Genomic DNA, 27,168 nt, shown 5'->3' with positions numbered 1-27,168 from the left:
CAGGGGATAGGGGGGAGAGAGAAAGAGACAGAGAGAGAGAGAGAGAGAGAGAGAGAGAGAGAGAGAGAGAGAGGAAGGGAAGGGAAGGGAAGGGAAGGGAAGGGAGAAAGAGAGAGAGAGAAAGAGAAAGAGAAAGACTGTGAGGGAAGCAGAAGCCATAAAGCAGATGGGAAAGCTGGTTTATGAGGGGAGAGGAGAACACACAACAGACAAGAAAATGCCCTGGAAAACAACTGCCACTGAGAAAACCAGAATGGAACATTCCATAAATGCCTTCATTTCCACCCACCTTTCCTTGGGAAAGGAGAAAACATGGGCCACCTTGGTCCTCCCTCCTCTCTGGTCGGCCACAGCACCTCCCTGTCTTTTCAGACAACCCAAGGTGGGCAGTGGGCGGGGGGCTTCCACTGTGTGACGTCCTGCCTTCTGTGCCTTGCAAATTTGGTGAAGATGGATGAGATGTCTCCAAACCCCCAAACTGGCATTCTCACCCTCCAAGGACATCTGAATGCTTTGGGGAGGATAATTTCTCAAACTGCTGTTTCACCTTCCTATGGAAGTGACCTCTGATGCATTTTAAGGATCAGGAACCAGAGGCCCAAAGACTGCAGATGACTGGTCCAGATGACCCAAAGGTTAGTGCAGTCACTGGACCGCAGTCACTGGACCCATGTCCCCAGCTGGTATCTCACTGGGAAACAAGCTGTTCTCTGCCGTTGCCCTCTGGAAAGTGGAAAGACTAACCCAGGACAGAGAATGTGGTTTACATTTTTAGCAAATAGAAAGAGAGAAAGGAAGGAAGGGAGAATTTATCCAAACTAAGAAAGCTCTTTGAACAAGTCTTCTCAAGACAACACTTTGTGTCTACATGATGGCTGAGCATGGGAAGTGACAAGAAAAAGGACAGTTTGCAGTTGGCACAGGGTCACGGAAGCCTCACATTCAATTCTAACTTAGGTTGAGTAATCATTGCACTCAGCATCTCTATGGTGTGAAGGTGATGGATCAAGAGACTGTCCTCAAGGCCACAGCTCTCAAGTTGGGTGACACCACCCTCAAGGCCTTGGTCTTTGGCATAATACCAGTCTCCAGGATGGGAAAGACACCCAGCAGGGCACAAGGACGCACACCTCCGACTGGGAAGACAGCTCTCCCTCCACAGGGGAGGCCAGCAGGTGCTTGCACTGCCCCAGCTCTGCCTGGGACAGCTTTGTGTCCAGGTCCATCTGCTAAAGGTCAAGGTCAGCCTTTGCACCCATCTGATTGGTCCTCATCCAGTTGTCCAATGGAACATGACTGTTACATGGGTCCTGATGTCATGATAGGCACCGAGATTGCTTCCAAGCCCCTCAGAGAAGGCACCTGTTACCCTCCACATGTACTGTGAGGTTCAGCGTGTGTTTCTACCTATTCTACAAAACTAGCACGGCATTGACATGATCGCTGTCTGCTGAGGGCATTTCTGCATCCTGCCAGTTGCCCCGGGTGCCAGGCATTCTGATAAGCGCTGCGTGTGCATAGCTGCTCTCCATCCCTTCCGACAATTACAACACGCATTTTAACAGATGAGTAAACTGAGGAGCAGTGGTCAGGAATTGTCCCAGACCAGTGAGCTGCTGCCCTTTGCAGTGAGAATCAAAACCCCTCCATCAGCACCTGAGGCCTGGGTTCTTCTTCCCTCGGTTACTCTGAGAAAACTGAGGTTCAGTTGCCATCCCTGAAGACAGTTGAGGAAAACTGAAGACAGACTCATGGTACTTCTTTCAACCCACAGTGCTTAATGCCCTACCAGGCAGAGAGTTGATGTGGAACCCATGGAGGCTCCCCTCTGCCCACGATGGCCCCCTGGGCTCAGTCACCACCACGCAGCAGCCACACTGCTGTTCTCCTCTCCCCAGTGGGTACAAGCCAGCATCCCTGTGGGGCTCTACAAGGTCTCCCGAGAACTCTCCCACAACCTCTTGGCTCTACCTTTTCCTCTCCAGCCTGGCTTCCTCTACTCCAGCCACACCAGTCACCCTGGGTGTCACCAGACATCCCAGCAGGAGCCCATGCCCATGCCTTTTCACATCCTGCCACCATCGGGAGTGCCCTTCCCACAAACACCCGGGCCACCTGCCCCTTTACCTCCGTGGAGTCTCTGCCCAGCTCCTTGGTCAGGTTGCATTCCTTCAGAAGGTGTCCCCCAAACTCTGCAACTCCTTTCCCTAATCATTATTTTTTTAGTTCACTGAAGCCTGTGTGTCACTCTTGTGCCTGTACCCCAGAACTCAGCACATCCAGCCTGAGGTCTGGAGTTCGCCCCTCTCACCACCTCCCTTCCCTCCCAGCTTCTTCAGACTGACTGGAAATTTTGTGGAAAGTCTAAGAAATAGGGACTTGTGTCTTTCTGTTATTTCTTACATTACTGTCCTGACAGCCAAGCTCACCTGTCGCTTCAGCAATCCAGAGAGGTCTGGTTTCCTGATGGATCTGTTAGCTCAAATACTGCAGTCCAGGTGTACAGAGAAAGGCTGATCTTATTTCAGTGTACACAAAATACTTTTGCTTCTAAAAATAAAGAAATCCCTGTCAGCAATGGAGGTGGGGGATAGAGATATTAAAACACAAACATTGATCCGTCTCATGGCTTTCTCTCACACGAAACACTTTCCTGAAGGGTCCCGTGAAGTGTCTTAAAATGCATTTCAGTCTGAGCAGATTCCACCTTCAGGAGCGTCGCCCTTGGAGAGCCCCATGGGACCTGAGGCAGCCGCAGTGCGGGAGCTCCGGAGGTGGTCAGAGGAGTCAGATTGTGACTCCTCTGTCATGGTGCCTACCACATCAGGACCCTTGTAACAGTCATGTTCCATTGGACAACTGGACGAGAACCAATCATATGGGTGCAAAGGCTGACCTTGACCTTTAGCAGATGGACCTGGACACAAAGCTGTCCCAGGCAGAGCTGGGGCAGCGCAAGCACCTGCTGGCCTCCTCTGTGGCCTCCCCTGTGGAGGGAGAGCTGTCTTCCCAGTCGGAGGTGTGCGTCCTTGTGCCCTGCTAGGTGTCTTTTCCACCCTGGAGACTGGTATTATGCCAATGACCGAGACCTTGAAAGGTGGTGTCACCCAACTTGAGAGCTGTGGCCTTGAGGACAGTCTCTTGATCCATCACCTTCACGCGATGGAGATGCCGAATGCAATGACAACTCAACCATTAAAACTGAATGTGAGGCTTCCGTGACCCTGTGCCAGCTGCTCTAGGTAAGGAGCCCATCTCTTTTGAGAAGGAAGTGGGAATGACCGCTTACTGGAGAACCCCGAGGGGGGCTCTGGGCTACCACCCTGTAACAGAGGAGCTGACTCCTTTACCTTCAACACCTCTCGCCCCGCTGTCCTTCCTAAACCTTCCCGACCAGCTACCTGCTTTGCTCACAAACCACCCCTCTGACTTTCCTGATTAAGTTCATCCCAGCTTCTCCTGAAGCCGCTCCCCTTGCTCCTTGCAGAGACCCCAGTCTCCTTCTGACGCTCCCTCTGCCACATGGGCTCGTTGTCACCTTCCCTGTCACTAGGTGTATCTACCAGGAGCGACAGTTTTTACTAGGAGACTGAAGGAGGCGTCCATCAAAGACAGCACCATTCAAGCATAACCATTATGGAAGTCCAGCACGGGGTCCCCAGGACCCGGTGGATTAGAACTGTGCCTTCCAGTGCGTCAGCCTCAGTTGGAGGGAAGTGGCTGGAAGCAGAGCTGGAGACAAACTGCATCTGGGTTGAGCTGGCGCAATCCTCTGCCCTCCTTGCAAGCTCTTCTTTCAGCTCCTCAGAGGAGTGAAACAGAATGAGGACCGTATGGGGACACTGACAGCAGCCACCAGTGCAGTGCAGAGGCCAGGGCTCTGTGGCATGCTCCCCATGCCCCGCTCGAAGCTGTTCGAGCCTGGTTGGGCTCAGTTCCTTGTCGGGACACAGGCTGTGGGCTGGGGCTCCCTGAAAAACAGTCTCACAGAATGTGATTTTTTTTTTTCAATACTGAGATTTGAACTCAGGGCCTTGTGCTTGTTAGGCAGGCACTGTAGCACTTGAGCCATGTCCCTGGCCCAAGGAAGCAGTTCTTACTACAGAATTGAGGAAAGAAATGGAGTCAGAAAGTCTGAGGACAGTTCAGCCAACCTCTGCGCCCCCAGCTCGTGCCTGGGTGCTTGGGCTCACCTTCCCAGAAGCAGAACGCCTATGACATGCAACACAATTATTTGAGAAAAAAACAAAATGCAAGGACCTACCGAACCAAGTCTTGGCTTGAGAGGGAACTTCCTTTTCAGCTTATGCAATTTAACAATTGCCTCCAGTAAGCCACCTCCCTGGGGACCAGTGACAAGAGGGCTCCACCCTGTGCTCTGAGAGCCCCTGTCTGACCTTGGTCCCCACTTCCCCCTCCCTCCTTTTGTGAACACCCTCATTTGCCATGTTCATTGTTAGGGTCTCCTAGCTGGTCTACAGCTTTTAGAATTTTATTTGGTAAGTGTCTGTGTGTGTGAAACGGTCAGGTTTTTACCTGACTTATCTTGCTCTTGGTTTTGAACAATGCACTTAATGCACAGAATTACAAGATGGCTAATTTTTTTAGTACATGGAAGATATAATTCCATTTGTCTTTTGGTATTTGTTGTAACTGGTAAGAAGTCATTGATAAGTCAGGAGTTAGTCTAGCACTGCTTTGAAGAAAATGTGGGGTTTTTTTTCTGGCTACTTTTAAGATCTTTGCTATATCAGAATTCAGAAATGAACTCAACACTGGATCTGTTATCATTCATCATACCTGGAGTTAATTGGGCAACTTAAATCTGTGAGTTGGTGTCTTTAATCAGTTCTGTAAACCCCCCATGTATCATTTATATGAATTTTATTGTGCTTAACCACAACACTGTCTGGGTCCCCAGAACAGCTTATTTAAATGGCATCCCTGCTCCTCTCTGAAACTTAAACATTATGTTTTAAAATACTTAAACAAGCAAGCTGAACATAGTTTACCCCTGTGGCCCTCACTGCAGTTCAAGGACTACCAATACTGTGGCCTGTACCCCGACTCCCCCTTACCTAGGTCTAAGTCATTGTCAGTGACACTTTTCATTTGGCTAAAAGGATCATTTGTCTCATAATGAGGGAAAGGGACTGCCTTAGCCAGAAAGATGGAGTAGTCTTTGTTCTTTCCTAGAATGGTTTCCTTTGGTCACCCTGGAGGAGGCCAGGCTTCCTCTGTGGCTGTCTGCAACGCCCTGAGTGAGGCAGAGCAGGTGTAAAGTGCTTCACGTTGCACAGCTGTGCCACGCATGGATATTGTGTCCACAGACGCTGTCCACAGGCGCTGGATGCACAGACGCCCTGTCCACAGACGCCCTGTCCACAGACGCTGTGTCCACAGACACTGGATCCACAGACGCCGTGTCCACAGGCGCTGGATCCACAGACGCTGTGTCCACAGACACTGGATCCACAGACACTGGGCCCACAGACGCCGTGTCCACAGGTGCTGGATCCACAGACGCTGTGTCCACAGGCGCTGGATCCACAGACGCTGTGTCCACAGGTGCTGGATGCACAGACACTGGGCCCACAGACGCTCTGTCCACAGACGCTGTGTCCACAAATGCTATGTCCACAGGTGCTGGATCCACAAATGCTCTGTCCACAGACGCTGTGTCCACAGGTGCTGGATCCACAAACGCTCTGTCCACAGATGCTGTGTCCACAGGCGCTGGATCCACAAATGCTCTGTCCACAGATGCTGTGTCCACAGGCGCTGGATCCACAAATGCTGTGTCCACAGACGCTGTGCTGTGTACCCTGGGAGAGTCATTCACTCCTCCAAGGTCAGTTCCCTTATCTGCATAGGGGCTGTCCTGCTCCATAGCGCCCCCTAGGGGTGATGGAGAGGGCTGTGCTGCTTAGCCTAAGAAAAGCTAACCCTGGTCTACAACAAGTAGCTTAGGAGGAGGGCTGTGGGTGAGGAGTGGATAGGGGGCTGGTGGCAGGAGCTTTCCTGCTTGGAAAGTAAGTCGGTAGCAGAAGGGCATCAATGCCAGGGATCAGGAAAGCCATACCTTTAACGTGGGAATGACAAACCCTTGGCCTGGATCCTGCTACACATGGGACCAGAATCAAAGTTACCCAGCCCATGGCGGATCCCATAGAGGACAGAGTCCCAAAGATATATGCTCAGAACACTAGCAACCCTGAGTCCTCTTCCTCCCCTGCTCTCTTTCTTCCTCCTCTTCCCCTCATTTCTTCTCTCTCTCTCTTTCTCTCCCTCTCCTCCCTCCTAACCCCCCCCCACAAATCTTACCCCCTCCTCCTCACTCTGTGCTCAGGGCAGCCTCAGGAGGACACCACAGGCCCTGGAGCTTCAGGCACTTGTGTTCTCTGGAGCTAGTGAGGTGGTGGGATGGGAGCAGGAAGACTTGTTCTAGAGCCACTAAGCAACTGAACTTCTGCCAGAGATCATGGCGTACAAACCTGAATTCAGCACCAGGTAGGGCCTTGGCTTAGCAGCCTGCAATGCATGTTCACTCTTTACTTGAGCCTCAGTGGTACCCTGAGTCAGCAAAGAAACAGAGCCTGCACCAACTTGGGGCTATGACCTTGACCTTTCCTCTCCTGGAGTGTCAGCTTTTGGCGGCTGGCTCCTCTTAGCACCCAGGCCTGTGCAAAGTGCCTCCTCAGATGGACATGGTCCTGTTTATTGCGTACCTGCCTACTGTCTGCCCCTCCCCAGACTGTGAGCCCCATGTGGCAAGGTCCTGCCCCTTTTGGCTGACATTCCCTCTGGACTCCCAACAACAACTAGCAAGGATGGAAGTGGCTTTCCCACAGTCCCATAGCTGGGACAGGGCAGGCAGGACATTTTGACTCCCACCCAGCACCTTCCAATGTGCCTATGGCATCCTGGAAATGTCAAGCAGGATCAGAGCCAAGTCCTGGACACACTGAGCAGCCCTTTGAGAGGACAAGGTTAGGTCTGGCCTGCACTCCCTTCTGTCCTATTTCTTCAGAAGCTTCTGTGACCTTCCCTTCCAGCATTTGTCTCCAAAATTCCTTCCTAGGGGATTTTATTTCTCATTGAGCTAGCTGCCAAGAGCATTTTATTTGTGGGTTTGTATTCTGATAGTGTTGGGGTTTGTTGGCCTTGGGGCTGACAGCATTGGCCTGAGGCAAGCTGAGCCTAGCTCTTTCCTCAGCTCCTGCTGGAAACCAAGCTCACACGTGGCTGGGGTCTAACAAGCCTTCAGGGAGGCCTCTCTCCTTTCAGGGCTGGGTAGGAGGCCAGGGCCTCAGACTAGTTCATTTTCTCCTACTAGGAACAGGTCTTCTCTGTGGGGAACATTGCAGGCCAGAGAGGAGGACTTTTCAGTCCCCTCTTACACTCCTGGCTGTGATGTGGGGCCCTGGTCCTTCAAGAACAAAGCGAACATCCTGTGTTTGCTTCCACTTGGCAGCCAGGCTGGTCCAGTGGGGCTCTTGGCATCAGTCTGTGGAAAGAAGTCTCCAGGTACGGGTGAGAAGGTCAGAGGAAGCTGCCTGGAAAGGACACAGCATGTGTTGCTTTCCAGGCCCCAAGAAGAGGCGTCTTGGGGATGTGACACTTGGCAGAAACAGTGGGAGGCAGAAGGGTCCCATAACTTCAGCTTCCAGCAGGGCCCAGGCCTCTCTGGTTTCCAGTTGAGATCGGGGACGAGGTCCTATGACTTTTAGCAGAGAGCAGGGGCCAGGCCCTGTGGCTTCCAGAACATAACAAAGACTAGGCTCTGTGGCTTCTAGTTCAGAGCAGGGCCCAGACCCCGTGGTTTCCAGGAGTCAAGGGCCAGACCCTATGGCTTCTAGCAGAAAGCAGTGTATAGACCCTATGACCTCCAGTATGTAGCAGGGACAAGGCCCTGTGGCTTCCAGTACAGAGCAGAGCCCAGACCCTGTATCTTCCAGCAGAGCAGGGACCAGACTTCTATGGCTTTCAGCGAGGGTCAGACCCTGGTGACTTGCAGAGGGTCACACAGCCCATGGGAAAGTGCTACACAGCCCACATGTTTGCTCCCAACAACTCTGGAGCCCCAAGGCCAGCGTCCAGGCTGCTGCTCTTCCATGCCAATTTCTTTCCAGCTGTTTCACGTCACACTGTTTGGAAGGCAGAAACGTGGGGTGAGGGTGGCAGGCATTACTGAAATCCACAGGCCTACATGACTTGGCCTTCTGGGAGGTTTACAGTTAATGACTTCGTTCCCAACCCACTTTTGAGGGGAAAAAAAGAACTTGTTTCCAGTTCTCCAATGTCAAAGGAAGGCAACTTGCCAGACCTTTCTCCTTTTGATAAACAAAAGAGCTTGCAAATGCAGGGCTCCCAGGGACTTGATTTAATCCCCAGCTAGCCAAGGAGAGCTGTGACCTTGAGAATAGCTGTGTGGCTGGCTGGGCTGCTCCAAGGAGACCTTTCTCACCCTTCATGGCAGCTCATCCCACTTCTGTGTCCCCCTCCTCTGACCCTCTGGTTCCTCCCCTCACCCTACACTCAAAGCTATCGCAGGGCACAGGGGCAGCTGGCCCCTGGGGGGAAGTGGGCGGTCACCAGTTTCACAGCAGCTGCCACCCTTCCTTCCTTCCAGAAGCCAGAGCTGTTTGGTTTGTAAAATGTACAGAAGTTATGAAAATACTCACCCTATCAATAATGAATGCCATAGAAAATAGAGCAGACACCATGAAGGAAGATGAGGAAACACTGAAAAGATGGAGGTCCCATCACACAGAACTACTTTATCTCATGTAGCATCATCTTCTTATGCAGCTGGGTTGACTTGCCAGCGTCTCTGAAAGGATGATGTGTCCGGTATCTCCCTGTGATTTTCTTTTCCTGTCCTGATGGCTAAACTTGGCTGCTAACTTGACTGGATGGAAATACACCTAGGAGAATAGTAGAGTGCACTTCTGGGTGTGGCTAGGAGGGCCTTGTCTAAGCTGATTGGATCATGAGGATTCTGATCTCATCACTGGATTAATCCATAATGGATCCATAATTTGATCCATCAATTTGGCCTCATTGGAGGAAGTAGGTCACTGGGAGGTGGACCTTGGGAGCTAAATCTTGACCCCAGCCTTCTCTGCCTTCAGGATAACATGAAATGAAAACCTGTGCCATATACATTCCTGCCACCATGACACTTTGCCCACCTCAGACCCAAAGCAATGGATCCAGATGACCATGGACTGAAATCTCCGATACCGTGAGCCAAAAAGAAATGCTTCTCCCTTTAAGTTGTTTTTGTCAGGTATTTTGTCATAGCAATGAATAGCTGACTAGCATAAGAGAAAATTGGTACCAAAGAAATAGGGTCCCTGCTGTGACTGTTCTTGACAATGTGGTTCACAAGGCTTTGGAACTGGTTTGTGGGAGGAATTTGGAAGTTTGGAGCTTTGGGGTAGAGAATACTATAAGCAGAACTTAGTGGGCGATTCTGGCTGAAGCTCAGAATCCAGAATATGGATAGAAATGCAGGCAGTAAAGACGGTGCTTGTGAGGTTTCAGATGGGAACGTGAACTCTACATTCACACATGTTCCCCACGAATTGGGTCAGAGGCCATTTGTGTTACATTCTGGTGAAAACAAAAACAGAAAAAACATGTCTACATTTTGTCCATGCCTTGAGACTTTGTGGAAGGCTGAGTTTAAAAGCAGTGAGCTAATTAATGAGGGGAAGGTAATTTCAAAGCAGCCCAGAATTCAGGTGTGGCGTGGTTATTCTGGCTGCTTTTAGCCAGGTCTATAGTGAGAACTGGGAGCAAAAAGCAGAGTGGAAAGATTGGTCTAGTAAATGGCTTAATCCATCAGTGGATTCAAACTTTGAATGGACTGTCAGGAGGTGGTGGAACCATGGGAGGTACAACCTGCTCAGAGGAAGTGCGTTGCTGGGGGTGTGATTTTGGAGGGTCCATCTTGGCACTGTCCCCTTCCTGTTAGTCCTTTTTGCTCCCCAGCCACCATGAGGTGAGAAACTACACTGCCATCTGCTTCCTGTCATGGTGTTCTGCTTCACCGTGGGGCCAGAAAGAACAGAACAAGTGCCCATGGATGGAAACAATGAGAATGTGACCAAAATAAATCTTTTCTCCTTGTTTCTGTCAGGTATTTTAACCTGACAATGAGAGAGCTGATAAGACACTTGTGATCAGTTACTCTGACCTCATGAAACAGGTTGGGAAGTGCACCCCATCTGTTCACTGAAACCGATTTTTCTATGATGGCTGTTTCTTCCTCCAGTGTTCACGAGGGTTCACTGGTGAAACCATGTGGGACTGGAGTTCTCTGTGTAGAAAGGTTTTTATTACAAATGAGTGACTTTAGCAGATACTCCGGCTTTCAATTGTATTTTTTGTCAATTTATGTTCTTGAGGATTTATTTATTTTATAAAAGTTGCCAAATTATTGATGCAAGTATTTCACAATATTGTCTTCCTATTGGAAGGGTCTTAAGTGACGTCTGTCTCGCTGCTGGCGTCAGCTGTATGTGCTTTTTCTCCCTTTTCTTCATCGCTCTGTGCACTCACCAGTCTTACTCATCTTTTCAAATAGTTAATTTGGCTATATTAATTTTTTTCTCTTTCGTTTGAATTTTATTCATTTCTTTTTATTATTTTCTTCTTTCTACTTGCTCGAATTTCATGTTTTGAGTTTATTAGTTTCATAGAATGAAAAGTTAGACGATGGATTTTGCGTTATTTCTTGCTTTCAATATAAGTGTAGCGTTCTCCAGGAACGCAGTGTCAGGTGTCTCCGTAATTCTGACACCACGGGTCTTCGTTACCGGTCAGCCGAAAGCGTTATTTAATCCCTCCTTCAATTTCTTCCTTCACCCATGTTTAATTCAGAAGTGTGCTATAACACTCGGGCTTTAAAAAAGATACGGTTTATATTTATCTCTAGTTTTTCCCTCCTGGGCTTAGCTAGCGTTTTCTGTGATATTTTGATCTTTGGAAGTTAACACATCGCTCAGGACACACTGAGTCTTGGTGGGATGCGATGTGTGTTTAATAAAGATGCATGTCCTGTTATAGGGGATGGCTTTTAGAAATACCAGTTTGGGAAAGGTGGCTACTGGGGCTGCTCAGCTCACTGTGTCTGTAACGATTTTTGTGGGGGTTTCCTCCACTTTTGGAGAAAGGAGTGTGAACGCTCACACTCACCAGCAAGGTGACCATTCCCTCCTCAGTCAGGGTTCTGCGCCGGGCACTTCGAAGCCCTGTTAGCCACACGCAGATTCTTTCACTGTTTGTCTTCCTCCTGAATTTCCCTTTTTGTTACTGCTGATGACAGCGTCCTTCTCGCCTCTGGGAACGTGTTCCTGCCTTTGAGTCTAAGCTGCTGGACATTTATGTGGCCGCTCCTGCCTTTGTGGGTTTGTCATTTGCACCGAACGTCTTTTCCATCCTTTTACCTTCAGCGAATTGATGCCTTTTGCAAAGTTCAGCTACTGTAGTCAGCCATGGGTTGTGATGCAGTGTGACAATCCCTGCCTTTTAATTGCAGCTGTTAATCCATTTGTACACAGTGTGACTGCTGATACAACAAGACTCAGGTCTACCGTCTACCATTTTGCTTTTGTTTTCATTGCTCCATCTCTTTTCATGTATTTTTGTTCTTCCTTTTTTGTCTTCTTTATGGCTAATAAAATCTTCTAAAATTGTCCTCATGTGTATTTTACTATTCCTCTTTTCACTAGTTTGGGTGGTAGTATAAGAATTTCAGTTTGTACCATTGTGTCGTAACACTCCGCTGAGTTTCAATCGCATGAGATTCATTCGACATCGTTGTCGTACTTGTCATGGTTGTCATACTTGTCACATCGATATGCATTTTAAACCCACAATGCAGTGCATACTTTTTGTTTTAAATAGATACGTGTCTCTAAAATATAAATAGAAGAAAACCAGTCTTTGTTCCAGCCTCGCTCCCATTTCTAGCTCTCTGCACTTCTTCCTACAGATCTAAGCGGGCCTCTGCTGTCTTTTCCCTTCAGCCTAAAAATCTTCCTTTAGCATTTTGTACACGAAGGTCTGCTGATCACAAATTCTGTTTTGATTAATCTGAAAATATCTTTATTTTGCCATTATTTTTGAAGGATATTTTTTGCAAGGCATAACATTCTGAGTTGATTTTTTTCCATTAATACTTTGAAGCTCTCATTCCCTTGCCTTGGGCTGTCATTCTTCCCAGTGAGAAGTCAGAAATAATTCCTCTCAGTTCCCTTGTGCTGCATGTTGTTTTTCTCTGACTGTGCTCCTGAGTTTATTGTCTTATATCTGGTTTCAGCAGTGTGATTATGATGCAGCTAGGTGTGGTTTTCTTTGAATTTTTCTGGGTTGGGACTTTTCTGATTTTCTTTGCTCTGTTAGCTGAAGATTTTTTATCAAAGTTAATAGCTTTTGGCTATTAAATTTAATTTTATTTATCCCATTCTCTTTCTTCTCTATCTTGGACACCAATTAAATGGCTTATAAAGTATCATTTTATGACACTGCTCGCTTTTAAGTTTTTTCTTCATCCTCCAAACTGGACAATTTCTCTAACTTACCTACTTCTGCCATTTTTAGTCTTTGTTAGTGCACACAAAGATTTTTCATTTTAGATATCATGCATATGTGTTCTGTTCCTCTGCAGAAATTCCCAGATTTAATTCATTATGACCATATTTCTATTTATGTCCTCAAGCAGATTTATATTTATTTCTGAAAGTCCTTTTCCTTTTATCATAATATTAGCGCATCAAGTGACTGGTTTCCTTTGGTGACTTTTCTCCTGATTATAAGTCATATCTTGCTACTTCTTCACACAGCTGGAAATTTTTGTAGTAGACTTGATGTCACCATGAAATGTTGTAGACTCTGGGTTTTGTTCTCTTCCTTGGAAGAATGCCGACTTCTGTTCCTGTGGGCAGCACGGTCTGCGTGCTGGGTGCAAACTCCTTGCTCCATCCACCTGTGTGTGAGAGAGGCTCCAGCTGTTCCTCAGCTTCCCAGCTGTTAACTTTTCCAAATTAGTGTTCATAAGTCAGCCAGGGATTGGGGTGGTGTACGCATGCATATTGGAGACTCTCTTCCTGTGCCTTCCTTCTTTTTGTGACTTCTTTCCTCACTTTCCAGCTTCTTTTTGGTCCCCTCATCAGTGGTGCATATCAAATCCAGAGCCTTGTACAAGCTAGGCAAGTGCTCTACCATTGATCTATTCCCCAGCCCACTTTCCAGGTAGACTAGAATTCGATCCTGTGGCACCTTTCACCTGCAAGACCACACAACTTTCTGCTTGACTTCTGGTTCTCCAAAGCTCTGAGGAGCAAGCCTGGAAGAGAAGCTGAAAAAACAAATTTATCCCTGGGCAGCTCCCGTTTTTCTAAGATCGCCTGCTCCCCCAGCTTCTGCTTGTTCTGATTTGCTGCTCAGTGTCTTCAAATAACTGTTTCCTAACTATTTCTCTCAAACTTATCATGCTTATTTGTGGGCAGGATAGTCTGATACCATCTGGATCCGTCCTGGAGTTTTAAAAGCACTTACATTAGGCATTCTCACTCAATCCTCGAAGAGTGTTACTGGGAGAACAGAAGAAGTGAATTCCCTCAACAGAGAGCTTGTTTTACCGCCTTCCGTATTACAGATATTATATGAATCAGTGATCGAAAGGAATGAGCCAGGACCAGTCTCTAAGCTCATGGAATTTATAACCTAACCAGACTGCCGTCTGACAGTCATTTGTCAGACGAGGAAACTGAACCCTCAGAGAGCTCAGGGACTGGTGCCAGGTCCCACAGCTGAGAAAGTGGCAGAAATAACAGAACCCAGAGTTGTGATCTCTCCATCAGTTCCCACACCATGGTAGATATGTCATGAAGCTGTCCCATCAGGGTTCCACCACTGAGGCACCAGACAGTGCATTTAAAAGCAAGTATTGAGTGCTTTCCACGTATGAGAAACTGTGCTAGACACAAAGATGCTGGGGGTGGTAAAAATTGACAGATTTTTTTCCTCATTCTGCATTCTAGGGAGTTATTACTTTCTGAAGTCACATGTAAATGCCCTGGGTGTTATTTAAACATTCTTCAGAAACTGAATTGTGTGGAATTTGTGTTTTGTGTTCACAGGGAGGCACAGAGCACATGAGTGTTGCTAAAACAGGTTGAGCCAAGGGAAGTGACTGTAGTGGAATATCCTTTACACTGTGTCATCCATAGAATGGACGGGCCATAGATGCAGTGCTACAGAAAAGGAACAAGAGATTAGACCTAAGTGCATGTGTTTTTCTGACGCTGCATTTACTCAACAAACACTCTCTAAGTGAAAGCCACAACAGCAAGTCCTGATTCCATACAATTTTCATAAGAAGAATTATGGAGAAAGGAAGAGAGAAGGGCATAGAAAAGAAGGGGAAATAAGAGAAAAGTGCTGCTTCTTCACAAGTCCTGTTTCCACTGCGGAGATGCTTCATCCCCTGTCACCGGTCCCTGCTCCAAGCAGCTCAGCCACCTAAGATTCACTTAACTCCCACAGGCCATGTGCTCTAACTGAAGTGTGCTTTCTCCTCAGCCCTCCCTTCAAAGCAGACACTCAAGCTTTTGCTCTCACTGGGGCCTCCCACGTGGACTGCCACTTTCTGTAGCTCAAAGCCTTAAACTGAGAGGAAGAAGTCCTTTGTGACAGTGGAATTTCAAACACCAGCCAGCGGGTAGATAAGGAGTTGAGGGGCACCGGAGTGCACCCCTCAAACCACACCACATGTCTTTATTGTGGGGAAGAGGGTTACACACTTCACTAACATGGTTCATAACCAAAAACACTACAATGAACTCTGTGGAGAAAATGAGGGCAAGAGTAGTCTGTAAATGTCAGCCATGCCTGTAGTCAAATTCAGACCAGTTATTTTCTCTTGCTAATTAACTTGAGACCCAAAGATATATTTCATCCTTAAGCCTGGAAATAGTGTTTTTGCTATTGGTAGGGGTTTAAATTAGAGCAACCACTATGGAAATCAGTATGCAGGGGCCTCAGAAAACTAAAAATAGATGATCATATTATCTTGCTACATACTTGAAGGAATCAAAGTCAGCATACAACACAGACACCTTCATACCCATGACCATGGGGCCCTACTCACAATAGCCAAGTTATGGGATCAGGCTAGCTGCCCATCAGTGGATGACAACATAAAGGAAATTTATCTAGTATATATAAATATATATACACAATGCAGTTTTATTCACCCATAAAGAAGAATTAAATTGTGTTGCTTGTAGGAAAATGGATGGAACTGGAGAGCACCATGTCAAGCAAAATCAGCCAAACTCAGAAAGAAGCATATCGCATGTTTTCTTTCATACATAGAATCTAGGTTAAAAAGAAAAAGATAGGAAAGTAGAAGGGGGAGTAGCAGGAAAGAGAAAGGAGACCAGCAAGAGAGGATAGGTGGGAGAAGAGGAAAATGGGGGTGGATAGGATCCAGGTACGTTATATGCATGTGTGAAAATGACACAATGACACTGTACAATTAATATAAGCTAATAAATAAATATACATATTATAAAGAAAATGGTGTTTTCAGTAAAGTACTAATTTTAGTAAGATTTGATCATTACAAGCCTGTTTGAATACACTACAGCATCAGCATTCAATTGCTAGCAATTATTTTTTTTGTGCACCTACTGTGTGCTCCAGGAAATACAAAGATAAAGCTTATTGGAAGAGTTTGCCAAGCGTGTGTTTCTGGTCTCCATTAGCTGTGCATCTGATTCTAACACATGGCAGGTTTGATGAGTGATGTGTGGAGAGAGATGCAGAGGTCGTTGGGAAAGGTGACCTTACCATGGACACCCTCTAGCTAATGGGCAGCTCACTCGATCCATAAATGATCCATAAATGAGTAGGCTGGAGATGACACAGCATCAGAGTGTGGTTTGATGCGTAGATTGGGACACAAGTGGGAGAAATGAGATGCACGGAGATGCAGAGGTGACCTGCTAAGGGACAGATTTGAGAGGTAGCTATGATGAAGCACAAGAGACAGGTGAGGCTTGGGTCAACCACCTTCGCACACTGCATCCCACTGTTCCCTAAGCAACCACTTTCTCACTCCATAGACCTTCGCCTCCTCACTATGCTGAATCTCACTCTTAGGTCAGCCAGGCCCAAGTGCCGGCAGTTTTGGTTTTTCCCTTTCCCTCCCAGATACCTAGTCAGAACAGAGCTTGACAGTCTACCTGTGAAATTCCATTAAATTCTCCCAAAGGACTCTATGATCCCTATTGTCACCACTCCTGCTCAAGATCCATCCTTTCTCTCCACATGGATCTTAATTCCACCTTCCCCCTGCCCCACCACGTACATCTGGGCTTTCCCTGTAAACGGTGCTAACTATGACCCCAAGAAAACTCTTTAGGAAGAGCCCAGGTTCCTGCTCAAGAATCTTCAATGGCTCTTTGCTGCATGTTGGCTGAAGTCAAGGTTTGTGAGTTCTCAGAAGCTCAGAGGCTTTGTGAAGGATTTTTGAGCCATTTCGGGAACTTAATCACATGATTCACGTGGTCAAAATTACATTTTGAAAATATCCTCCATGTTAAATAGAAAATAGATGCAAGAGTACAGATAGAACGACTCTGGAGGCTCCAGAAAACCCAACCAGAAGCAATGGTGTCCTGACTAGGAGGAACTTAGTGGGGTGCAGCAGAGGACTGTTTAAAGGGTGGAACAGATGAATCTTGGTGAAAGTTGGATACAGGGGGAAAGGACTTGGGGGTTGGGTGCTGTCCGGGTCTCTGAACAGATAACACTATCTGGGAAGACAAAGAAGACAGAGAGGGTGGCCTGCTTGGGAGTGGGTGAGGGCAGGAGGAGGAATGCTGAGTTCAGCTTAGGATGTGTTGAATTCTGAACATGCAAGTGGAGATGTCCAGGGGCCACTGGACTTGTGGGATGGGCAACTCTGAGGGGGGATTTTAGTCTGTATTGACTGTTGGGTAACACACCACCCCAGAACTGAATGCTTTAACCTAGCAGCTATGCTGACTCCTTGTAACTTGAAGTCAGTGGGGGCTCTGCTGACCTGGACAGGCCAGTCCATGTAACTTGCAGTCTGCCAATGGACCTGTAGGGGACTGGCTGTTTTCAAGGGGTCTCTTCATTTGGTTGGCAGTCAGCCTGGGGTCATAAAGTAGGATGGGGTACCTATCATCCCTAGGTTAACCCCGCTTGTGCATGGGATGGCAGGGGCTGAGCAGCAGGAGCAAAAGCAGACGTGTGACAAATCTGAGCTCAGAATGGGATGGTGTTAGCTCTCTTGAAGCCTGTTCTCCAAGCAAGGCCACAGGACAGCTGGAGTCACAGGCTGGAGGAATCTGGGCCATCTCTTAATGGGAGGAGTCACTTCTGGCAGGTTTTGCAGTGTCCCTCAGAGCTGATACATGAAGCCTCAGTGGTGGACAGGTGAGAAGGCTGGAGAACCCAGGGCAAAATCTTAAGCCCCAAAGAACTTGGCACAGAGACTGCAGAGGAGCCCACAAAACACACAGAGGACACTGGAAGATGGCAGGTGTCTGAAGTGAAGCGTGTGCTTCAAGGAGGAAGGGATGGGCCATGATGCTGGGATAGGGACTGAGGAAGGTTCTGGAGAGGGCAGTTTCAGCCAGGTGGAAACAAGACTGGACAGATGGTTAGCACTGTGTAGCTGGGGAACATTTTGAAATTGATCCTTGAGGTTTCTCCTATGTTTTTCCTCTCCCTTCTACTGCAATGATTCTTGCTGCTGGATTCTCTCTTCTCCCCAGCCTCACAAACGGGATGGAAGCCCTGTGTGTCATCATTCCGGGGACATTAGGGCCACCTGGAGGGCTCACTGCACTGACAAGATGTCTTGGATATTTTCCATAGGCTCAACTCAGAGGAGAAAGGAGCATTCGAATGCAGTAGAAAGAACCAAGCTTAGGAAAAGCAAGCAACACAGAGGTATCTAACTCTGATTTTAATAAAAGAGAGAAAGGTATTTCTCAAGACTTCGAATCTGGGGGAGTGAGGTGTGTGGATGACCGAGGGGTGGGATGCTCCCCAGATGGGGTGGTAGACAGTGGTTTCCAGCCTCTCTCCATGTCCAGAGGTACCTGACCTGGAGCGTCCATGACAGGAGGAATGGGTGACACCCCAGTGAGAGCTTGGGGATAGACAGCAATGACCAGAGGCCACCATTGAAGCACTGGCTCATCATGCATCTAGAGAGCCTTCAAAAGGCCCTGGAGACTTCATGTCCCAATATGTGGGCTGGAATGACAAACCCATGAGCAGAATCTCATTTATCTGCAAATCGAGAACTGGAGCTTTTCTCAAACACCGAGGTCTGTGAGCTGAGATTTGCACTTGGGGCGCCCACTCTGCACAGGAAGGGTTAGTGATTAGGCACCTCATCTTATTTAATCTTGCTGGGAGCACCCTGAGTTTACGTTCTGTTTTATTTCTGTGTCATAGACAAGGGGACTGAAGAGCATAAACGTCAGGGAAGTGGAGGGGTTTTACACCAATAAGTGGCCGAGCTGGAAGTTGAACCAGGCAGTCTAGTGCCACAGTGCTCCCTCTTAACCACCGAGCCGTTCTGTCCTGATGGTTTAAAGTGGTTATCTAAATAATCTGAGCAAAATAAGAGGAAATAATAACCAAAACGTATGTGCACACACCCACACACTCCCCACACCCACCCACACCCACAATGTCAGTAAGCAAGCCATCCTCTTTTTGCACAGTTTGGTGAGATTGTATCTGCACCTCCTAGTGAACGGTTCCATTCACCAATTCTCTTGACCCGACCTGCAAAGAGGTTGCCGGGAAAATAGCACCGGTAATAGATCTGATAGAAATGCTAGATGTGGAGGAAGAAGAAGATCCAATAAGAGAAAGAATGGGACATGACCCATTTTCTCTGCTAATGCTCAGAAATGGGTTCATAGCTGTCGATTTGAGTCACTTTTTGTAAATAGGGAAGAAAAATGGGTGGGGGGAAGAGAAAGAGTAAGAGAAAGAGAGGAGGGGACTGGTGCAGAAAAAGGAGCCCACAGGGAGGGAGGGAGAGATCAGTCAGCAGAGATCAGCCAAGCCTCCCAGCAACACAGCCCCAGGAAATCCTATCAGGCAGCAAAAATGAGATTATTGTATTTTTACTTCCTTGCAATATGCAAATGACTCCATTTAGCTGCTAAGCATGGTGTTATTGAATTCTGAGAATTTCCCTTTATAAGATGTAATATTTTTGTGACAATATTGTCAGCAACACCAGATTGCTTTCTGTTTTGGTTAAGCTTTTATCCGAGCGCAGTGCGTGTCACCCACTCTCAGATCCCAAGTGATCGCTTTTATGTCATTTTTGTGTAAGCGAGGGATAATAACACGCTCGGAAATGTGAGAAACACGTCCACCTTCCCATTATTTTTCATAGCCCAAGAGAATTAGAGGGTGGACAGGGATGGGGATGTAATTATGTTTCAGGATAATGAGTTTGTATTTATGCTGGTGTCCTCGAGCCCTCATCTCTGATAGTAGCCATATCCGTGTCTCTGTCTCTCTCTGCACTCCATGTCTTTACTTCTTTATTTTCAGGAGTTTTTGTGTAACTGACAGAGACTTTTAAAGCCTGCAGACAAACGGTGAGAAATCACCTTCTCTCCGAAGCTTTGACCCTCCGGGGTCACTCACTGTAATTCCCCCTTACTTAATGAAGAGGCTGGGCTCTCTGCCTTTTCACACCACACCACGGCAGACGGCATTGCTTCTGATTTCCCTAAATTGTGTGGACTTGACTGACTTCTCTGATGATGGAGACAGCTTCTTACTCATCCAGGATGAATCGATGAGAAATAAAGAGGGAGGCAAATGCAGGAAGTATTGCACGACCTGGCCCATTAGTCACACTCAACAAAACACGCCCACCCAGACCACTCCGGGTGGGAATGTAACCCAGCCAGCCACTGCTAAAGACAGTATCCCAGGAACAAGGGTGACTTCTTGAGAATCGAATCAGTAACAAGGCGGTGTCAATTTTATGATCAATTTCTCATGTCACCTTGGTGAGGCCATGGTACCCAGGTATTTAGTCAGTCATTATTCTAGATGTTTCTGTGAAGGTATATCTTAGGGGCAATGAACACTAAATTGGTAGACTTCCAGTCAGGCCTACCACAATGTGTGTGGACATCATCTGGTTACTCAACAACCTTAAGAGAGAAGAATGAGCGCCCCAGAGAAGGAATTCTTTCTCCCAGCTGCCTTTGGGCTCCAGCTGCAATGCCAGCCCTCCCTGGGTCTCCTGCCTGCCCACCCACCCTGCAGAGTCTACACTGGCCAATGTCTATAATCCTGAAAATGAATCTCCTTCTTCATATGTGTGTGTGCATGTTGACATGCATGTGCAGGTGCAGCTGTAGATTTCATAGTCCTTTGTGACATACACAGTCCACACACACACACATCTGGTGGCTGGGATCGTTCTGTACTAGCTAGGTCATTGCCGAAGTCAAGATTGGCCAGGTCTCTGAAGTGTAGGTGGAGCAGTGCCTCCTAACCATCTTCCTGAGTTACAGAGATGCTTCTTTTAATGCTAAATTAGTTAACGCACAGGGTGGTTAGGAGCTCCAAGGAGAGTCTTAAGATAACTCTTACCTCATGCAAAGCCAACCTGAAGACCCCAAAGAAAGTTTAAAACTTTCTCCTGAGCAGGTGACCTCAGATGAGACATTGAGGTACAAAAGGATTGACAACAGCCCCACGATTGGTATCAACTAAGTCACTGGAAGATGTAGCAAATAGTTTTTACGGTGTAACGAATACCCCAAAATATAGGGGCTTGTCTTTCTGCTATTGTCCCCAAGCCTGTGGGTTCACTGAACATTTCTGCAGGCGGTCCCTGGGCTGACTCCTGTCTAAGATGGTGTACTCAGTGTCCTACAGGTAGTGCTGCTCGCCACAAATGTCTTCAAGGCCTAGAAGTGCCTGGGCTGTGTGCCTCATTCCACTTTCAGGTCATCCTGGCCCTCTTCACAGGGAGGCAAAAAGGCCCCAGCAGTGAGAGAAGGATGCCCCAGGGTGCAAGCACTGCCAGCCTCTCTGAGCACCACGTGACATTTAATCCTGTGGTCTTGAGCAAAGCGTCAAACTTTAAAACACTCAAGTTCCCATCATTTCCTAACCTGGAGAGCCCTGGCCAAGCCACAGAACACCAAAGCTATGGGTGGGCCCAGGCCCGAGCACTGCTTCCCTCCCTAGTGGACAGTCCCCCTCCATGGCCTTCCACCTAAACTTTTTGCTCATTTAAGACAAGGTCTCACGTGTTGGCCAGGCTGGCCTCCAACTGTCTCAGAGCCCTGCACACCGGGATTGTAGGTCTGTACCCCGTGTCCACCTTGTCTCCATCTTCCCAGCCTCGGCTTTTTCATCTGGAAATTAATTTTGCTGCCCTGTGCAGCCCACGATGACCTAATGAGATCTGCTTGACGTGCACAGCTCTGCCCTCCAGCCTCTGCCCCCATCAACACCCCCACCTCGCTGCTGGGCAGAAGGTGAGTGGGGTCTGCTTGTGGGAAAAACTGGGGGGTCCTGGAGAGAAAGACTCCTGAAGTCTTCCTCAACCAGTGGTTGATTCTGAAGGAATCGATGTTGAGCCTCTCCTCAACCCGGAGACTCCTGAAAACCAGTTTTGTCTCCTGTGGTCTCAGCACCCAGAAGTCAGAGGCAGGAGAACAGCAGTTGGAGGCCAGCCTGGGCCATATAGCAACGCCCTATCTCAAACACAAACCAAACCAAAGAATAGTTTTCGCTTCTCTTGCTTCAGAAGCTTTTTTATTTCAAGTTCATTACATTCTGGGTACACTAAACATTCAGATGAGTCAGTGGCTCTCTGCCTGTGATAGTTTTAAGAATCACCTGGGGAGCTCAAAGTCAATGCAGACTGCTGTGCCATGGCCATAGAAACCCTCAATCAGAAGGTCTAAAATTGGAAACCTGAGTCAGGTTTGTCTGAGCTTCCCAGGCAGGTGATCTAGGGAATGCTCTTTTGCTAATAGTTCTCCATTTGCAGCTAATCCATCTTCACAGACTTACAATGTTTTAATGGGTCTGGAAAGAAACCTAATAGAAATGTCATTTAAAGTGGCTTTGGGGTCCTGTTTTGTTTTAAAGCATCTTCTGAAAGCTTTAGGGTTTCCATAGGGTGACTGGCCAAGTGGTGGTTTCCTGTACTCTCTTGTGCTGTGGCCCCACCATGTCTGTGTCCTTATGGAAAACCCAGTGGGAGGCTGGTGTAGGGCCCAGTGGCTGGCTGACAGTGCCTAGTGTGGATGCCGTGGTTTGGGTAAGGTCTGAGTTTGCCTGTCAGAGGCTCGTGTGTGGGAAGCTAAGCCCAGGGTGGCCATGTGAGGGGAGAGGTTCTTGAGGTTGCTGCTCATGGAAGGCCTGATGGAATTCTTTCGGGACCTCAGTTAGTTCTCTTTGGAGGGCTGTGACAGGAGAGCAAGTCTGAACCTTGCCCCTCTCTCTTCCTTGTACCTCTCCCTGCTACATGCTGTTTTGCCACTGTGACGCTGGTCACTCACTGGAGAACCAAGCATCATAGTCTTGAACCCCCAGAACAGTGAGTCAATAAGCCTGTTTTCTTTATAAAGTACTCAGGCTTGGATATTTTATTCCAGTAATGGAAAATCCAGCTGAGACAGCTGGGCTTATGCCTCAGCATGCTTGGCCACTCAGTCACACCTGGCCCAGGGCAGTCTTCCTCTCTGCTCTTGCCTTTGTACATAGTCCTTGGCTCACAACAAAACTGCTGGAACAATGAGGGAGAATATTATGGAATGATTGTTTAAAGAATCTCTGTTGACTCGGAGCAAGCAGTAGGTAGGACAGGCGATGAGCGGAAGCAGGTGGCCTTGCTAAGAGTGGGAGACCGTGTTTGTTTACCTGCTGCTTGGCATTTGATGAGCAGTGTTGATTGGCTGCTTGCTGGGGAGCTGGCATGGCCATGGGCAGTGTCCCTTCTCACCAAATACTGTACCTGTTCCGGGAGTCTGTGTTCACCTAAGAACTAACATAGAGTGGTCATGTCATAGCTCTCCATCACCTTCCATGACAAAACCTGGCCACAGCCATCTGAAAGACAAAGCACACTCAGGTTCCTGGAATGGTGGCTTGTTTTCTGGTCTATTCCATTAAAGGAGTGACAGCCATAAATATGAAAGGGACCACTACAGGATCTGCCCTACGCTATCTTAAGAGGGACCCATGACCATTTGTAGGCCCCAGGACCCACAGGACTGAATGTCACTGCTGAGGATTCATTGTTAACTCCTCCAGCTGATCTTGGTGATGGTGACAGGGACAAGAGGGCAGAGATCATGCCCTTCCCCACATTAAAGCAGCTACCACTGGAGACACTTCCCAAGTGTTTGGGTTTGACATTCAGAAACCTAAACTTTGGAGCCTGAGAAGGTGGCGTGGCCTGAAGAGCTGGAGGGAGGCTATGTGTGATCACCTATCTAGCTGTTCTGCTTTGTTGGTGAGTACACAGGTTCCCAAGTACAGTGACTTGTACCAGCTGGACATGTAATTAGCAGCTCAGTTGGCTGCTATGTACTGTAGCCTCCCACCAGAAGCCAGAGAAGCAGTCTGTCTGTCTGTCATCAATGCTAAACCTGCCAGATCTTCATGGAATGGAGACTGAGAAGGAAAAGGGAGGGGATAAAGGGACACTTCAAAAGGGGCGGTGAGCTCAACCAAGCTGGCGGGCGTTTGATACCATGACATGCAAAGGCAAGTTGATTCCAGACCTTGTCTTCTCACCTCCCTGCAACTCCTTTTCTTCTGATCTTCATCTGGTGGCGATGTGGAGCTGTCTTCCTGTGGCTGGGACAAGTTCCTTCTCTGTAGTGGGGTAGTGACAAGTTCCCTACAAGGAGTTCCGGCCACAGCAAACCCCAGCCTGGCGTCAGGGGCTGCAAGGCCGACCCCAATCCAGATCCCCTCAAATGGTGAGCAAGACCCGTAAGGCTGATGTTCTGCTCTGTCTCCATCCCAAAGTTCCAGTCTCATCTAGGAAATGCATCTCTTTGGCTTGGTCAACATTGAGACAACATTTAGATTTGGAAATGCCACTGCATTCTTGTTAGTCACAATCTCAGAACGTGTGGTGGTGAATACACCTCTTCAGGGCAACCCGCTGAGGGCTGGAGCCATGCTGATGCCACATGGGCTCCGCTCTGACTTCTGTCCATAGCAGGAGCACAGTGTCCAGCACTGGGAAAAGACTTCACAAAGCCTTTTGGAAAATGTCCCTCGTAAATGTCACGTGCGGAGATATGATTAGGATGGTGGAAAGCATCCCTGACGCTGCCTGGAGGAAGGGGGAGCATTCCAGAGCTTCTCTGAATGGAGAAGTCCTGCGAGAGACATAAGAGCCACGCTGCAACACGTGGAGCACAGTCACGTGAGCGGGGTTGTTTTATTGTGTGGCTCCAAAGAGCAGAACGAGGTGCCAATTTCTCTTCCTCATGAACAAACATTCCACCAACTCAGTTCACGGGACATCTCCCGTGCACAGGAGCCTTCAACGAAAGCCAGGAAACCACACCCAAAAAAAGGTATATGGTGACTCTTGCTCACGAAGCGTGCACCAAAGACTCTGTGCCTGGAGAGAGAACTGCAGTACTCGTGGAACACAAATGCCTGTGGATGGCTGCTCCTGTCACCCGTGGCCTCTGGCTCTGTGCACAGTGAGGGTGGTAGCCCTCAAAACTTCTGGGTCAGTCCAGCTCAGGAGCTACCAGACAGCTGTCTCTGGGGACCTGTGGAAGCCCAGTGACTTCCCTCCAACACAGGACCAGCCCAGCCCAACAACCATGGCATGTCCATCCCAGTGGGGGACAGTGATTGATCAGGGAGGTTTTCATAGAAAAATCTTGATGAAAGGGAGAAATGTGAAAGTCGTCAGAATCAGGATGGGATTGCTTGTGTCAACCTGATTGTAAACGTGAGTAAGGCTGGGAGCTGAGGAAGGAGGGGTCTCATGCATGATGGCCTGAAGGTGGCTGTCACAAAAGACCCTGCCAGAGCCACAGCCTACACTGAAGCCACCCAAGCTTACACAGAAACACTGGACAGCAATGTCTGCTGATACTGCTCACGATATAAACCCTGTGGCCAAGGATTCCTGTTTCCAAATGTCTCATGTGATCTCACTCAGTGTCAAAATTTCCCTTACCTAGACCTCTTTGAATGCGTCCAGAGCTTACTAGGACACGAATGTCCCTATAGTAGGGCTCTGCTGGCCCCTTGGTGGTGCACTCCTGTTCTCCTATACGGGCCTTATTTAGAGTGAATCAGTCTGTTTTTCTCTGTGTGTCAAAAGACTCTTGCTCAGTCACTTCCAGCCCTCTATACACCGCATCACTGTGAAGCAGTCACACGACAGGAGAGGGTGTCTTAGTTGGGGAGAGGGTGTCTTCTTCACACCCACGTCTGTGGTGGGAGCACACAGGTGAATTTGTTTTAAAGTCCGGAGATAAGATTTAGAGGCTCATTTTGTGCACGTAAATGTCAACCTCACATAGAAAATCTCTCCCGAGTGTGGGAGACCAGACTGGAGCCCAGATTAGCAAGCTGCTTGCAGACTCTGTGCCCCGGGCCTGGGAAATGCTACCCCTCCTGGCCCTGGGCACATGGCCTTCCTTTCTTCCTGTGGTCACAGACAGACAGAAGACTATTAACCTTATTAGGTCTGAGCTGTGTCTAGCTGTGGGTAGATAAGCAGTGCAGGCTCTGGGGTTGGCAGTATCTGCTGGCGTACAAATCCCAGAAGAGCATCTTAAAGGGGAGGGGGTGTGTCTACAGCCATTTGTGGCGAAGATCTGGGTCATTCCAAATAGCACTGAGTCCTAGAAGAGGAAGTAACTGCATAGTGGAAGTTGGGCACAGGCTGAAGAATAGCCAAGAGAAGTCTCTTCTTGCGGTGGTGAAGAATTAGCCAGGCTATCTGCCATTTTGCTGAAAGCACAGAAAGATCACCTCACTGGAGGGGGGGTGGACCTGGCGGCCTCTCTCAACCTCTGTCTACCGGGGGTTCTGGCAGAGAATAAAGCTCCCATGAAAGTTACTTGAGTGACTTCCAGTCTTTCCAAGGATGGGACCTGGCTAGTACTCCATGTATGTAAGGGAGAAAGAAACACCTGGGGACTTCGGGACTGAGCCCCAGGCAAGAAGGGCAGGTTGTGTGACCTGATTGCCAGATTTTCTGGTGGCCCTACTAATTTGACTCCTTCAGTGCCAAGCAATGCAGAGCCAAGCTTGTCCGTGCACCCATGCTCTGGTGGGGATGGGGGAGTCTGGGGATAGAAGATATTCAGGTGGCTCCTGTTCCCAGGTACACATGCAGCCCTAGGTGGTGGTGGGAGATGTGCTGCAGGGACAGGCCCGTGCCCAGCCCAGCCTTGTGTGGGCGCTGTCTTGTTCCAGGGTATATGCTCATTCTGGGCCACTCAGGCCAGGTGCTCTGTGTCCTCATTAAGCCAGCAGCTTCTCCAGCCCCAGGAGCCTCTGCTGCCATCAGTAGTGGGCTCTCATTGACAAACTCAACCTAGGGCTGCTGGGTAGCAGGCTCTCTGACACAATATGACCAGTGGACAGCCACAGAACTGGACACATCAATCCTGCTTCTTTCTGACAGCCAGTATTAGCTCTTGTGAGAGTTAGTGTTTCGTCTCAATGAATAGGAAGACGATGGGGGAGAGCAACTCAGCAACCATCCTGCCCTAGGTGGGGAAGATTCCAGTTAATCTATTGCCAAGCCAGGGAGAGATGGGGTCAGGCTCAGGGAAGAGGCCACATAAACATACAGGGGTAAAAACATCGAGGTGGAAAAGCCTGTGGATTACCTTTCTCCAGTCTTAAAAGCCAGTATTATTTCCTGTAAAACTCATTTCTTGCCACACGAAGGTACAACTGAAAGGAAGACAGGATTAGACTTGCCCTTAGCTGCAGAGTTGCCAGGTGAACACAGGGTGCCGGGCTAAATTTGAATTTCAGGTAAATGAGTAATTATTAGTGTCAACATCAGTATGTCCTGCTTACACTAAAACTCTTTGTTACTTA

This window comes from Castor canadensis, chromosome 15, assembly GCF_047511655.1.
Source record: "Castor canadensis chromosome 15, mCasCan1.hap1v2, whole genome shotgun sequence".
Classification (NCBI taxonomy): domain Eukaryota; kingdom Metazoa; phylum Chordata; class Mammalia; order Rodentia; family Castoridae; genus Castor; species Castor canadensis.
This window is presented reverse-complemented; position numbering follows the sequence as displayed.